General features: G+C 44.0%; 1 pseudogene; it reads right to left on the reverse strand.

Annotated features, from left to right (window-relative positions):
- Positions 1–11,679: 11,679 nt before the first annotated feature.
- Positions 11,680–12,601, reverse strand: LOC149345755 (uncharacterized; annotated as a pseudogene).
- Positions 12,602–13,116: the final 515 nt, after the last annotated feature.

Raw genomic sequence — 13,116 nt, forward strand, 5'->3', positions numbered from 1 at the left:
TTTCAAGGCCAGTGGGAAATTGTATGCGATCGGGGGTCCCACCTAGATTTATACCACACCTCTTGCTGGCCAACAACAATGCAGACATATTCCGCTTGTTTTCCACCAGCCGGAGCTTGTATATGTCAGCGGAGCAGTCAGCGGACATACATAGAAGAAGGAACGGATTCACGGAACGAAATTTATTGCATCTACGGTGCCATTACATCATGAGATGCACTGCACCCGGAGCCGCTGAATCGATGAGTCATATCGGCACTAATCGTTGCACTCCTCGTGTAAGAGAACTTTTGCCATGCCTTGAAACAAATTCCTCGCCAAGCTCTTGCACGATGACCTGGCTGTACATCGAAGCTGCGAAGAGATGCATGATGTGATCATGAGTGTAAGTACAACCGTCGCAGAAAAAAGACAAGAAATAAATTAACACATTGATTTTAGTGGCGCGCCATGTGCGAGAAGGTACCCGCAACACATGTTGAAAGTATAATTTCTAAATGATGCTTAATATAAACCCCCACACTAATTGCAAAACGTTGAACTGAATTTACCATTTTTTTCCACCGTATGGCTAATTACTAATCCTAATTTGCCATGTCACACCGTCAAATACATATTAAAAGTCACAAAACGAGATAAATATAGTGTTTCAAACAAATCAATGTATTTTTATATTTCCTATAAAAATTACAAGTCTGTTGCGAGCTGGTTGTTTGCCTTTTTGTTCCAGCAAAGTATGGCACAGGTGGTAGCATCTCCTCCGCATTGAACAGCTGTGAGCAATTTTTTTTTCTGTATGGAATATAATATTCCATGCAAAGACAACTTGCACAGTTTTGCGAAATGCGCTGAACGCAGGAGACCGAGTACACTTTTTTAAAAGTGAGCAGATTATCATGTCGCTGTGCATGCATGTAACAGGGCAGACGGAACTCTTACTTGAAAACCACACGAAAGCACTCTTCTGATAGTCCATGGGTGATTAATTCAGAAAAGAGAAAACAGGGATAAATTTGGGACCAGGAATTCCGAATTTTCTTGTACACCTGCAAGTGGCCAAGACAAAGGCTCCCGGCACGGAGATATTACACACGGCCAGAGAACTGCTGCAGGTGAAGAATAAGCGCTTCTGATACTCATCTTGCACAAACGATAGACGACCAATGTAGTAATGAACGCAACATGAGTCGGGCCACACAACACTCCGCCACGGTGATTGAAGAGATAGTCAACGTTCCGTAAATCCGCTCAGGAGGGACTGGCGGGCTAGTTGGTTACATATCTCAAAAATTTTTCCGAGCGCACGAGAATGAAACGAGGACTGAAAGAAGACACACACCACAAAGCGCCGTACTGCAACTGATTTATTTTGCATGCGAAGCGCCCAAATTTATGGAACGCATCACTGGCACTCGTGGAAAAAGAACAAACATAAAACAAACACCACGGTGATACGTCTGGCTACTCCTTGATAGCGGTGAAGGCCGTCGAGCGGAAATCAGGCCACGTCATAAACAAAAAAACCCAAACATTATCGAGACAGAGTAAAACACGTGGGAGGGCAACATTTAGCAACAGCCATTACTGGGGCATTAATTTTAAGAAATGACGCTCCTTTGCACTTAACTGCACAGAAGCCATGCTGACACAATTATCCTTAAGTTTGTAGATTTCACAGGCTTCCATGATCTCTCTTGTGATTTTTTCCCCACACCTGCGGAGAACTGTGGTCTGCTCAAAGATAGGCCCGTATTTCTTGCACAGATCGCAATCACGGCAGTGTATGCCCAGGTGTCGGGAGGTATTCTTGACATTGTTGTTATGCTCTCTGAGCCTCTCATTCAGGCACCTCCCAGTCTGGCCGATGTTGGCTCGATCGCAGGGCAAGGGAATGGAGTGTACCACGTTTTCTGTACACGCAACGAACTGCCGCTGGTGTCTAGTGGTGCAGCTCCTACCCTGACAGCCGGTAGAGTGGACCTTCTTGCATAATCTGGACAGCTTATACGGTGCCGAAAATACCACTTCCACTCCGGCTCGCTTGCCTATTTTCCTGAGGTTATGGGAGATGGTATGGAGGTACGGGATGACAGCCACTTTTTTGTTGCGACAAGTCTGCTCTGTTGTGTTGGAAGCTGGCTGCTTCAATTGTCGGGCCATGCCTTCAGCCACAGAAAATAAAAGCGGGCGGGGGTAGCCTGAACTGAGGAGCCGAGACACCTGGTGATTGAAGGCCATTTCAAGGCGGTGCTCGCATGAGTGTGTGAGGGCGTTATTTAAGCAAGACCGAATAATGCCTTGTTTGACGAGCTTCGAATGCGCGGAAACGAAGGGCAGGACGGGTTTGTTCCCTCTAGGCTCGTAAGCCCAACATACATGAGTTGGAGAAAAGTATAGGCCCAAATCGAGGAATCTTATAGTTATTAACAGGGACCTCGTGGGTCAGAGTAACGGGTTCTAGACACTCAGAAAAAAGGAACATGGTGTCGGAAACATATGACTCAGGGGACGTACTAGGAGCACTTGACACAACAAGATAGTCATCAACATACCTGAACACTGCAATGATGTTCGACCCTTCACATCTGCGGTTGAGGTCTCGGTCACAATCCGCAAGAAAAATGTCACTCAGCACGGGCGCGACGCAAGAGCCTATGCATATACCGTTCTTTTGGCTGAGAATAGTACCTTCCCAAGTAGCGAAGGTGGACTTCAGGTAAGTTGAGAGAAGTTCCAGAAAGCTTTCAGCACTCAAGCTACAGTCACTCTGGAATGAAATCACCCCATGTCTATCTATGCAGTTTTGTACACTTCTCATGAGGTCGTTATGCGGGATGGAGTAATACAAATCTTTTATTTCTATTGAAAAGGCTGACAAATCGGTGATATTTCTGTCTTTGAAAAACGTAATCACCTCGTCTGAATTCTGCACCTTAAAAGGGTCGTCAACAGTAAGATGGTTCAGCTTCCGCTGTAAAAACTTTGCTAGGCATTTTTGCCACGTCCCGTTCTCTGATACGATAACACGCAACGGACAATCTATTTTGTGGGTTTTTGCAGAGAAGAAGAGGTCTAGGCTGAGCTTCTTCTCCTTGTCAAAAGACTTTGCCAGGTTATCAAGGTTGAACCTGCCGCACAACTGCTTAGCTGCGCTTTTCACACGTGACAAAGACACACCTGTCCTCCTGTCGAAAACCGAAAGCACAGCATCAGTGGCTTTTGTTTTATATGCGTTATCTGAGAGCACAACAAAACCACCCTCTTTGTCTGCGGGCAGCAGCGCCAAGGAAGAGTCCTTCAAAACGGAGACGGTCTTCTGAATAGGTAAGTGCCGGCTAGGTGCCTTACAGCGCGACAAGACATCCATACCTTCCGGCACGCACCTATCGACTTCACCATCAGGCGCTAGCGTAGACACTTGCCTCACCATCGACAGTTGTTGGCCCGCAGTCTTTTTAGCCTCCACAGCAAATTTGGGCCCATAGCTGAGAACCTGCTCTACGTGCAGTGGTAGCCATACCACGCCGACTGTATGGACGGCTCTTCTAGGAGCAGGGGTCCTCGGTGGAAGCAGCTGACGAAGTCTGGGAAGTACTTGCTGCCACATGAAATCCGTTGTTCTGTTGATTTCACGGGAAAGTTCTGGCCACCTTGAAGAAGAGGTCGTGGCGCTCACTGTGGAACGAGCGGAGAACCGAAGATGGTCCCTGTAAAGGCGGGCTTGCCGCTGCCATTCCGCGCGCAGGATTTTACATATCCTAGTTCCATGGTTTTTTCACGGAGGAAAGCCGGCGAATAGCGCTAGCACTTGTTACAAGCGCTAGCATATCAGGAGGAAGTACTTTGTGACGAATGCAGAATCCGAGTGACCTTGCTTCGCACGAGGCCACCGCCACGAAGGAAACAAGACGACACGTATCGTTAGAGGGAAAGAGCCCGAAGAACTGGTAATGAATTTGCTCAGGACGAACTGGCGGGCTAGTTGGTTACACATCTCAAAATTTTTTTTTTCCGAGCACACGAGAATGAAACAAGGACTGAAAGAAGACACACACCACAAAGCGCCGTACTGCAACTGATGTATTTTGCATGCGAAGCGCCCAAATTTATGCATCGCATAACTGGCACTCGTGGAAAAAGAACAAACATAAAACAAACACCACGGTAATACGGTGATACACCACAGTGAACGCAATACACGGCATGCACACGACGGTAAACTATGCCACGCATTATAATAAATTATTCGACTGAAATTGCATCGAATGCACTGTAAAAAAAGCCACAGTATGCATAACCGTGCCAGAGATACAACAAACGCAGAGACTTGAGCAGTGCCCCGACCCGATTGAGATTGGAATTCTCAACACAGGTGCGGCGATTCAGCCTGTCAATAAGTGGTAATAGCGTTCCATTAGCGCACCAACCTATTAGATCGTGTGATTGCATATTTTCTGGTATTTGTGCACCAGTGAGTACTGGCGGGAGCGGAGAAGGCGAGAATGCGAATTGCTTTTAGTCAACTGGCTTGTATTGCTCGTAGTACGAACAGCCCTACGCAAGCGGCAGGAGGGACCAAATTTCAATTTCATCGCGCGTATCTCCGCAAACAAACCTTCTAATCATCAGAAGTGGATTCGTTTCAGTCATGTACTCGATGTTTCCAAAATGTTCAGTTTGTAAACGGGGTACTCTGTCGCAAGCTCAGCATCTAAACTGTCACACTTGCCATGTCCCAGCAGGCAGCGAAAGCGTTCATGAAAACCTGCGCTCCACGAAAAACTACATATTCATTGCTCTCCGCGATCTTGTGTTTCAACACATTTTGCTTTCGTTTTTCTAACATGCAACACCGTGCCGCATTTGCCCTACAGGCAACCGGCGACAAAAACTACACGCGTGAACTGCGAGCATGGCACTCACCGATGGTGATCGTTCGCTGCGTCGAGGAATGGTCGCTTGATTACAGTTGGTTATTGCAGGAGCTAATGGCATAGTACACACGAGGATGGACACGAGGCGGACGCCCACCCAAAATTTCTAGGCTTGGCAGGAATAAAACGGGCGAATGACACTTTCAGAGATCGCACGCTGCTTCGGCTGCAGCCCACGGGCTGCAAATTATCAGCCCACGATGGCGTCGACGGTAGGCGGCGCTCGAGTAAAACGAACATGGCGGCGCCCAGGTATCGAAACTAAAATCATGTATAGGCCCAATCTTGGCATGAATGAAGGGCCATTGTTAGAAAAAGTCTCAGATTGCTCAAATGCCGATGTAGGACCAATTTTCATGCCAATTTCCGCCATTCTTTTGCCACTGTTGGACCAATCAATTTGTTCTGCTTGGGTAAATGGCTGGCCTCAGAGAGTGGGCGCCGTATTGCGCACGGCCAATTGCTGCCCGCCCGGGGATCCTGCCGGCGGTCAAGCCTTTTTGTGCCTGCCGTGGAACTCTTCACATAGGCCCTGGGAAGCACGAAAGGTCCACCAGTGCACCTTCACGTCAGGCCGGGGACACGGCCAAAGTTTTGAAAGTCGAGAAAAGCTCCCTACGCAATCCGCGATAAAGTGTCAGAGGAACTGGGCAGGCTTGCGGCAGCTAGCATAGCATTCCCAGCTATTCATGCAGAGTGGGCCCCTTCTATGGTGCCAGTTCTGAGGATGGACGAGTCCGCATATGTGGGGATTTTATGTTTACAGTGAGAAAAGTTTGTGAAATTTAAAGTTTAAAGGAGAAGGTGTGTCAATCGGCGAAGATTTTTGCAAAGCTACCCGTCGATCGAGGAAAGCATTAAATGATTAAATGACTTTGGCAAGGCTAGCGGTCAGTCATATTCTTTGCGACATAACAAACTAATCATAGGTATAGTGCTACGTGTATAGCGCAACCACAGACAAGGTATGCGAGATCGGACCAGCAAGGAGCGCGACTCATCCCAAAACAGGCAACACACCACCGGTTTCACCCTCGTTAAATTCAGATTCAGCATTACTATCTCTTGTTCAAAGGGAAAAAAACTGCGTATCTCTTATTTTCACGAATGTTCGAAGTATAGCCAACAAACGCACATCGCTGTCATCTCATATCGACGCTTGCTCAGCTGATATAGTTGTTTTCACTGAAACGTGGCTCTCAGCAAAAATAAAAAGTAGTGAAACATTAGACTGTGAAAAAACATATAACCTTTACAGATTCGATCGCGATTTCTGTGCAGGTGGAGGCTACTCATTGCCGTGAACTCTGTTAACAATTCCTTCGCTATCCCCACTGATTCACCGTTAGAAATAGTTTGCACTCATGTAGCTTTTCCAACAGGCGATCTTATCTTTTGTGCATGTTATAGGTCCCCATCCTCACCAGCTACTTTCTGCGCTGATCTTCATGATGTCCTCAACAAATTAATTGTCCGATACTCAAAATCGCATTTGTTCTTATTAGGAATTTCCCAAATATAGTGTGGAAAACTGGTGTTCCCTCTCTTAAGCAGCCATCCTCCGAATGCATCCATTTTTTAGACATCTGCGCTGATTTCAATCTAACACAGCTGATTCATGAACCCACACGCACTACTAGCAGTTCCTCTAACACTTTAGACCTCTTTTTTACCACAGCACCTGATTTGGTCTCAACTCCAAGGTATATTAAAGGAGTCAGTTCTCACTCCCTTCTCCACTTCGCAATTAAGAAAAAAGTTCGTTCTACGAAACTCATTAAAACTATATGTGAGTACAATGCCGCCGATACCACATCCATCACAGCTAAACTAGACTCATTCATTACTGAGTACACACTAATCTTTTCTAAACGTACCGCTGAAAAGAACTGGTTATTGTACAAACACAAACTGCTTACACTAATAGATCGTCATGTGCATAAAAGAAAGGCTCTTTCGCATTCTACCTCACCGTGGTTTACTGGAACCCTACGCCGCCTGCGTAATAAAAAGAAGCGTATTTTTCGTCGCGCCAAAGCAACTAACCTTCCTGAACGCTGGGCTGCATATCATCACATTCACGCAGAATACGCTATCGCAATCAAAAATACAAAAATAAATTTTTTGACAACCCTCCCATCACTTCTACAATCTAATCCACGTAAATTCTGGAGTATTGTTGGAGGCAAAGAAAGCAAAGTAATCTGACAAGCCTGTTCTGACAATGTCCCTATCCCTCCGAACCAATGCTGTTCCGTTTTGAATCATGTATTTGGTTCCGTTTTGCTCAAAAGTGCTCCTATTACTCTTCCGTCTCTACCTAATTACTCTTACTTGCCAATGGATTCCATTACTATAGACTCGGCGGGCATAGCAAAGTTGATCGATAACATGAAAATATCTTCTTCATCGGGCGAAGATTCAATCAATTGTAAAATCCTCAAAATTACTCAACCGTATTCGTCCATTATGATTTCGATGCTTTTTTCCCAGTCTCTAGGTTCCTCAGTACTACCAAGCGATTGGAGGGTTGGCAAGGTTGTTCCGGTCCCTAAATCAAGTAACACCCATTCCCCCAATAACTACCGTCCTATATCACTCACAAGTATCCCATGTAAACTTTTGGAGCACGTTATATATTCGCATCTCATCACTTTCCTTGAGTCTAATTCCTTCTTTGCGGCTGAACAACACGGTTTTAGAAAGACGTTCTCATGTGAAACACAACTTATATGTTTTACTTATGACCTATTTACCCATGCTGACATGAGCTTCGATGTAGACTGCCTGTTTTTGGACTTTGCGAAAGCTTTCGATACTGTTTCACACGATCTCCTAATTTTTAAACTTAGCATGCTTAAATGATCTAAATGTACTAAACTGGATTAAAAGCTTGCTTTCTAATCGAACTCAGTACGTTTCTGCTAACGACTGTTCATCTTCTCACATTTTTGTAACATCGGGCGTACCCCAGGGATCGGTACTGAAACCTCTTCTCTTCCTTATGCCGCTGCGGTGGCTCAGTGGCTATGGTGCTCGGCTGCTGGCCGGAAAGACGCGGGTTCGATCCCGGCCGCGGCGGCTGAATTTCTTTGGAGGAGAAATTCAAGGCCTGTGTACTGTGCGATGTCAGTGCACGTTAAAGAACCCCAGGTGGTCGAAATTTGCGGAGCCCTCCACTACGGCGTCTCTCATAGCCTTAGTCGCTTTGGGACGTTAAACCCCATGAACCTAAACCTATCTTCTCTTCCTTATCTACATTAACGACCCACCTAAATGCATTTCCCATTCATCTATCAGGCTTTTCGCAGATGATTGCGTCATTTATCGCACAATAACTGACCACACTGACTCTATTAAGCTTCAAGAAGACCTTACAATTTCAATTCAATTCAATTTCAATTTATTTTCCCATGTACACATGGTGAGGGCCGAGGGAAAAAAGCCAGAAATTTGGCTTGACGTGTCCCTCGGCCCCTACATTGCAGGGCAGGAGGTAACATAAATATTTTAAACAAATAGCATCTCAAAATGCAAACAGTAGTTATCAAAAGTGGTTTTGCGTATTATTAGAAAAATGACAAGGAATGAAGTGGACAACAAAAAATGGTAACAAAAAAGTAAACAGAAAAATACACGTCATCGAACAACAGGACTTCGGTTACTCAAATTAGGTCAACACTATACGGAAACGAAAGAGATAAAAAAGCAGTGAAGGGATAAAGAAGCAATGAATCTATAAAGTGGCACATACATCGTGTATAACTTGGCGGCTTGCACGTGAAAGATCAACTTGTGCAGTTTGAAACTTATTTAGAAGACGGGGCAACGTGTTTGCTAGACTATGTGTACCATATATTGTGCGGCAGGTTGGAATATGCCACAGTTCGCTGTGTCTGATAGGATAAACTTGTACATTTAGTGAAAGGTGTGCCGTGTCACGCAAGTAATTCTTATTTTGTTTTATGTCCTTCTTGTATCTTTCAGCTAGCCTAACATTATACATTTCAGAAAATTTTATGGCATTGAACTGGTGGAATAAATCGCATGTGTTTATATGAGAACCGACGTTAAGTACTGCACGCAGAGCCTTCTTCTGTAAAACATAAATCTTATTTTTATTGGTACCTGTAGTTGTTCCCCAAACGAAATGCGCATAGTTCACTTGGGACATCAAGAGCGAATTATATAGGAGAAGTTTAACTTTGCATGAAAATAAGTGACGATGCCGGTTAATGATACCTGTGACACGAGAAAGCTTACTGATGACAGCGTTACCATGATTGTCCCAGCTTAGCTGGCTGTTGAAATGAACCCCTAATATCTTAATATTATCTACAACCTCTATCGTTTCCAAACCTAGCTTAAGATCGCATGGTAGAATAACGTTTTTATTTTTTTGGTTTGAACATAATTGCCTTAGTTTTAGTTGCATTAATTTTCAACAGATTATTAAGGGACCACTGATGGAGTGTACTTAGTGTCCTATTGGCCTTGTTTATCACATCTTCACATGAGCTTGATGAGAAAAACAGTGAGATGTCATGTGCATACATAACGCACTTCACATGCAGGCAGTGATTAACGATATCATTGATATATAAGTTAAAAAGAAGCGGTCCAAGGATACTTCTCTGAGGTACGCCATCAGGTACTTTTTTTACTGAGGATCGACAGCTATTAATATCAACAAACTGAAGGCGATGTGCAAGATATGACGTAAGAAGCGCGTGAACACGACCCCTGACACCGTAGTCGAACAGTTTTGTGAAAAGTATGTTGTGGCTGATGTAGTCGAAAGCCTGCGAAAAATCTATAAAAACACCAAGGGCAAGTTTCTTTTCCTCGAAACACTGTAAAAGGTACTCTTTTTGGCTTAGTAATGCTGTCTCTGCAGATTTATGTTTGATAAAACCAAACTGCGAATCTGTTATTATTTGGTGTTTGTCACAAAAGCATGATATTCGCGTGTGGATAATTTTTTCCAGTCCTTTAGAAAAGATTGGCAGCACGGAAACTGGCCTATAATTTGAAACGCAAAGCTTATCACCTTTCTTATACAAAGCTGTCACCTTAGCAATTTGCATGCGCTGTGGGAACACTCCGTATTCCAAACTTAAATTAAATATATGTGCTAAAATTGGTGCTAGAATATCTAACACATGCTTCACAGGCCGTATATTCAAATCATCCGCATCGTGGCATCTGCTGTTCTTCATGTTCATGAATGCAGTGAATACTTCGGAAGATGCAGTTGGACTTAGATACATAGAATCGCTACTTTGACTTATGTTGGCATCATATGGCATGTTTGACAAACTTAGGTATTCTCGCGTGACGAAATATTGATTAAACGCCTCTGCTAACTCCTGCCCATTTACACTTCGTCCTTGAATAAGTACTTCTTGAGGAGAGCTAGTCTGGGGTGTGCGCAAAACAACGTTGTTAATCTGGTTCCATAACTTTCGAGAATCACCGTGGCATGATTCGAATTTGCCGTAGTAATACGAATCCCTGCACGCCTTAACTTTTTGTTTAGCTTATTTCTGAGCACTTTGTATCTTGCTAATAGATCGGGGTCGCGTGTATTGATGAAGACTTGGTACATTTTTTCTTTAGATTGTATCTCCTTGAGCAATTGTGACGTCATCCACTCCTTGCGCACTTTCCGAGGTCTTACGTGCGCCTTGTACGGAAAATGTGCGGTGTAAAGTGTTTTAAATTTATCAAGAAAGCTTTCATAAGTGGCTACCACATCTGTCATAGACACACACACTGCGCTTTGTGTGTGTGTATTCGTGCCTTTCTTTTGTCCCGTCTTCTTCGCGCAGTTTTGTTTCGCTCTAACCATGAACCGACTAGCCCAACATCATGTCTTACTTCGATGTCATAGACAGCACGTCAGACCAAGCTACATCTGAAACAGCCTGTCTGAAAGAAGCAAGGTTTTTCTCAGTAATCGCTTGATGAAAGCAAGCACGCGCTGGTTTGTACTTCATACCTGGTTTCACCCCTAGCAATATTGGGAAATGGTCACTAAGGTCATAATGAAAGACAGCGGACACAACGCTCTTTTCATCAAAATTAGTAATAAAGAGGTCAATGAGTGATTCTGTATGCATAGTAACTCTTGTAGGCGTACCAATTGTGTTAATGCAGCTGTTTGCGGACAGCAGCAAAATAAAATCTTTTGCTGTGTTGCTATCGGAAATCAGGTTTACATTAAAATCGCCGCCTAGAATGACACAGAAGTTGTTAGAGTTCACAATATTCAAAAATACGTCAACGAAACAAAAGAATTCTGCAGTGCGGCCATCAGGAGGCCGGTAACAAACCGCAATAATATTACAGTCAAAATTTAAGCAAACCATTTCGTAGTCAGAAGTGACACCACAAAATCTTGGCACCAGGTCTCTATTTATACACTTTTTTACTAAAGCACAAACACCGCCACCACGATTTAATGATCTGTTCATGAAGAACGAGTTGTACCCGGGCATAATAATTACTTCTTCATCACAAGAGTACCAGGTTTCCGTAATCATAAACACTTCAAACTTGTCTAGTTTGTTAAACAGATACTCAAGTTCAGCAGTTTTATTCACGGCAGACCGCGCATTCACATGGAGACAACGAAAAGACGTGTTTGTTAATATTTCGTTACATTTTACTTCATTCATCATGACCTGATTGCAAGATTCTGGACCGTAGTAATCGTTGATAACACTGCGCACGTCTAGATTGATCAACGTTTGCGGCCCCTTGACCGAGTGGCCCGTGGTTCCATGCTGTGCTCTACCTCGCTTTCTTCGTTTTTTGGTTCTAGTTCAACGATGTCGTTGCTATCGTTGTGCCAGGCGAAAAGACAACCATTAATTAGAACTTTATCATACGTCAACCTCACTTTTTCTTTCCTGTCACGATTTTCTTTGGTTCGATTCCACAGCTTTTTCCTCACCTCTCGGACACTTTGTGAAAAATCTTCACTAATCGAATAGGTAGATCCTTTAAGTTTAGAACACTGCTTTAAAATGTTCACTTTATCACGATAGTCTAGTAACCTAAAGATCACCGGTCTATCTTTGCCTTCATTGTCTGACTTTCGTCTACCGAGTCGATGTATTCTTTCAATACCTGATACCGTCACATTTAGCTTATCTTCAAGAATATCTTTTGTTACTATTGTCTGAAGTTGTTCGTCAGACTCTTCTTCTTGCTCCTTTATGCCAAAAACAATCAGGTTTGATCGTCGGCTTCTATTTTCTAAATCATCAATTTTTTTTGTCATTACTGACAGCTGCTGCTCCAATTCAGTTACTTTTTCTACACATTCCATGACTTTTTCCTGAAGGCTTCCCATCTCTTCCAGCTTCTTCTCAATAACGTTGAGCTTCTGGTTTGTTACATTTTTTCCTTTCTTTATTTCCTGTATGTCTGCCGCAATCAACTTCAATTGCTCCGAAATCGCACCATCTGGTCCGCGGTTCGCCTCGATGTCGCCCCCCAGGAGCAACAAGAATCGCAGTGAAACACACAAACTACACATCAAATCAAGCACGGGCCGTGGGCACGGCAGCAAAAGAAGGCGAAACATTGTTGCTACGCAAGCATTTTCCGTAGTGTCTGCTCACCTGGATGAAGAAGACAAAAGGGTTTGTAGCCCTCATCTTGGTACTGCCGCCGCGCCCACTGCCGCGTGCTTCGTGGCACGCCTCTTTTATACAAGCGTATCTAACTGGTGCAATGAATGGCTCATGCAACTAAATGCTAGCAAATGTAAAACAATGCATGTATCGCGTCGCACTAGCATCACTGACAACACGCGCACTTACTTTCTTCGCAGAACTTTCCTTGAATCCGTCATGGCATACAGATACCTAGGTGTTCATATTTCACGTAACCTATCATGGCATATGCACGTCGAGCATGTCACTAATAACGCTAACCAGGTTCTTGGATACCTACGTCGAAATTTCTCTGCTGCGCCTCTACCAATAAAACTAACACTTTACAAAACATTAGTGCGGCCGAAGCTAGAATATCCTTGCGCAGTATGGGATCCCAGTCAAATCACATTAATCAACACACTTGAATCCATTCAAAATCGGCCAGCACGTTTCATCTTATCTAACTATTCCCGTCACGCCAGCATTACTTCCATGAAAAACACCCTTACCCTGCC

The sequence above is a fragment of the Amblyomma mixtum genome, chromosome 4, assembly GCF_055824585.1.
Source record: "Amblyomma mixtum isolate Tamu chromosome 4, ASM5582458v1, whole genome shotgun sequence".
Lineage (NCBI taxonomy): Eukaryota > Metazoa > Arthropoda > Arachnida > Ixodida > Ixodidae > Amblyomma > Amblyomma mixtum.